The sequence below is a fragment of the Octopus bimaculoides genome, chromosome 27 (assembly GCF_001194135.2).
Source record: "Octopus bimaculoides isolate UCB-OBI-ISO-001 chromosome 27, ASM119413v2, whole genome shotgun sequence".
Lineage (NCBI taxonomy): Eukaryota > Metazoa > Mollusca > Cephalopoda > Octopoda > Octopodidae > Octopus > Octopus bimaculoides.
The window spans coordinates 21488646-21492085 of record NC_069007.1 but is presented as its reverse complement, the minus strand read 5'-3'; the positions used below and the strand labels follow the sequence as shown (position 1 = coordinate 21492085).

The window sequence follows — 3440 nt, the reverse complement described above, 5'->3', positions numbered from 1 at the left end:
CCTTTTGCGATACCCTTAAAGCTAGGAACTGTTCAACAGCCCCTCGTATTTTTTGCATTTGCATTTGTATTTTACCGACGAAATGTTTCAAAATATCTTTCCTCTTCTCCACAGACGATATGTACGATAGGATTTGAGAGAGAATTGACTGCTACGTCTAGAAGATCAAACGACCGAGTAGAGGCTCACTCATTAGTTTTAAACATTCGTAACACTCCTTGAATAATATTCTTCGTTTATAAGGCGGCGAACTGGCAGAGTATAAGTACAGAAGCGAAAAATTATGCGACATGGAATTCAATTATAAGTGGCCTATACTCCGCGTTGGAGGGTTAAAGGCTAGAAAATTTTAAAAAAATTTTTTAATTGTATTTGAGCGACGAAATATTTCAAAATGTCTTTCTTCTTTTCCACAGACATTATGTACGATAGGGTTTGAGAGAAAATCTGCTGCTACTCCTAGCAGATCGAACGAGCGAGTAAGAGACTCGCTCATTAGTTTTAAACAGTCATAACACACAGTCAATATTATTCCTCATTTACGACTGTTGTACAAAACATCATCTAAACACCAGTCGTTAAATAGCTGGTGACCTTTTTCACAGCTGACCCCGAAATTAACCCCATCAATCACTTATTTTCCTTGTTATTGTTTTTAAGTTGAACTATTGTATCTTTCTTCATAAAGAGGTGTAATTTAGCTGCTATTTCTAGTACATCGAATGGCTTCCCGTATACTTTGGTTTGTTATTCTCGTTCCTGCGTCCGATGATACTAAATTACAGACGACACTCACAGTACCACTCCGAACCGAGTCCTACTCATTTTCCTTTTCTTTTTTGTATTTGTATTTCAACAAAATATTTCAAAATATCTTTCCTCTTCTCTTCAGTCGCCATTTAGAATAGGATTTGAGAGAGAATTGGCTGCTATTCCTAGCAGATCGAACGACCAAGTAAAGGCACGCTCATTAGTTTCAAACAGTCGTAACACACCATAGATATGATGCCGCATTTATGAGTATACAATACAATGTCATATAACACCAGTTGTTAAATAGCTGGGGACTTTGTTCCTTGTTGACCCCGAAATTAACCCCATCAATCACTTTATTTTTCTTGTTGCTCTTTAAGTTGAACTATTGTGTCTTCCTTCATGCAGAGGTATACTGTTTAGTCTTCCTGTCTCTCTAAGAATCGGCTGAAATGGTCTACAAATATTGTTCGTTCCTTAATCTTAGTAATATTGCTGGAAGTTATAAACAAATCAAGGATTGGAACTAATTTAAGACCTTTGCAGCATGGCAGTCACGCTATCCATTGAAAACACACACACACACACACACACACACACACACACACACACACACATGCTATGCAAACACCCACATGCATATATGCATACACACACTCATACAAAGACATACATATACACACACACAGATATATATGCATGTGTATATATATATATATATATATATGTATGTGTATATGTGTGTGAGTATGTGTATGTGTATATTTATATTATCTTTTACTTATTTCAGTCACTTCACGTCAGTCCTCATCGCCGAACCGCTAGGTTACTGACACATAAGCAGAGCAACACTGGTTGTCGAATGGTGGAGAGGGACAAACAGACACAAAGATATGCATATATATACATACATATATAAAATCAACGCAAAAATCGATACTTTATAAGAAATTGTAGTTTACTTTGCATACCACATGAATATAAAAATATACACGTAATTACATTCGAACTCCCAGTAGAATGCTTTACTTGTGCAAACTAGCCCAACCCTATTTGGCAAATTTGATTTAATGCTTCTTCAGGGAAAAGCATATAAAGAACGAAAGCCACATATACTATTATATTTATAGATGCCGTGTTGCATCGACCAAAGCCCTACGACGGACAGCTGAGACTTCGGAAATATGTATCAGTTCAAGCTAAGTACAAATCTATGATTAGAAAGAAGAAATCAACCAGATGTGTTGCCCCAAGACATCAAAGAAATCCAACTTGCAATTGTAATTATTAACTTATAAACTTTATGAATAAAAAAAATTTTATAATCGTAACTGAATTGAAAATATATTCCATGGATGCCAGGCAGACGGCGTCTATAAATTCAATTGTATTCTCTCTCACTCTCTCTCTCTCTCGTTTTATATATAATGTACATACATACATACATGCGTATATACGTACATATGTATATACATAAAATCTATCTCAATAAACTGACGGATTCTTTCCCACGCAGTTCATAATGGAAAATTCGTCAAGCGTAGCCCCAGATCCCTTCTTTAGATTTGGCTGCGTTTTTTTTTTTTTAAGGATTTATCAATTTTTTTTTGTCAGTTCCGTGTTGTTCAGTTTTTCTTGTTGCTCTTTTTCCACTTCTCCTCCTCCTCCTGTTTCTTCTTTCATTGTTCTCTTACCAACCTCTCTCTTTCCATTTTTCCGCTTCTTCTTCTTCTTCTTCTTCTTCTTATTATTATTATTATTATTATTATTATTATTATTATTATTATTATTATTATTATTTTATGTTTGACTTTTGTTCTGCATTTGTACAAGTTGGATCCAAGTCTCACCCAGAGACCTCAAGAGACAACAAGTTAGAAGTTCATATTATTATTATTATTATTATTATTATTATTATTATTATTATTATTATTATTATTATTATTATTTTATGTTTGACTTTTGTTCTGCATTTGTACAAGTTGGATCCAAGTCTCACCCAGAGACCTCAAGAGACAACAAGTTAGAAGTTCATATTATTATTATTATTATTATTATTATTATTATTATTATTATTATATTTACTGCTGAAAACGACAGACGTATTTTCGAACGCCTGAAGTAAGTCTTGCTTAAAACTTTTGTTTGCACCCGTTTGTTGCCGTTTTTTCCCCTCCGTTTAAACATTGTTCCGGTTTGTTAATAGAAACAATAGATAGATAGATAGATAGATAGATAGATAGATAGATAGATAGATACATACATACATACATACATACATACATACATGATTACTTCAGCAGTTTAGCAAATAAACTGTTAATAAATCCCTCCATATTTTGCAGGATCCGATGCCAAGTGTGTCGATGAAGGAAAGGAAGTGTATATACCTCTCATATCAGAAGATCCCTGCATAAAATGCATCTGCCGAGTGAGTAAGAGAACCATTTATTTACCATTTTCTTCACCGTTGACATTCTTCTCTTAAACTGTTTTAAACTGGCTTTCAATATATTTCTCTTGCAGTTTCCTTACAATATGGATGTGTTTTACGACGCCATTTCACTTGTTACGCTTCTTCTTTTTCTTAAACCGTTTGCACTAAGATTACTGATACGTACACATGTGTGTGTGTGTGTGTGTGTGTGTGTGTGTGTGTGTGTGTGTGTGTGTGTGTGTGTGTGTGT

General features: G+C 34.4%; 1 protein-coding gene and 1 long non-coding RNA gene across 2 annotated transcripts in view; one reads left to right on the top strand and one right to left on the bottom strand.

Annotated features, from left to right (window-relative positions):
* Positions 1-3440, bottom strand: part of LOC106876168 (uncharacterized) — a 197303-nt gene that overhangs the window by 162119 nt on the left and 31744 nt on the right. The gene's annotated exons all lie outside the window — the stretch shown is intronic.
* LOC128250979 (uncharacterized) overlaps positions 2000-3440 on the top strand; it is a 40718-nt gene continuing 39277 nt past the window's right edge. Inside the window, exons 1-2 of the long non-coding RNA XR_008266886.1 lie at positions 2000-2033; positions 3099-3184. This is a non-coding gene — a long non-coding RNA (uncharacterized LOC128250979). The remainder of the gene's footprint in view (positions 2034-3098; positions 3185-3440) is intronic.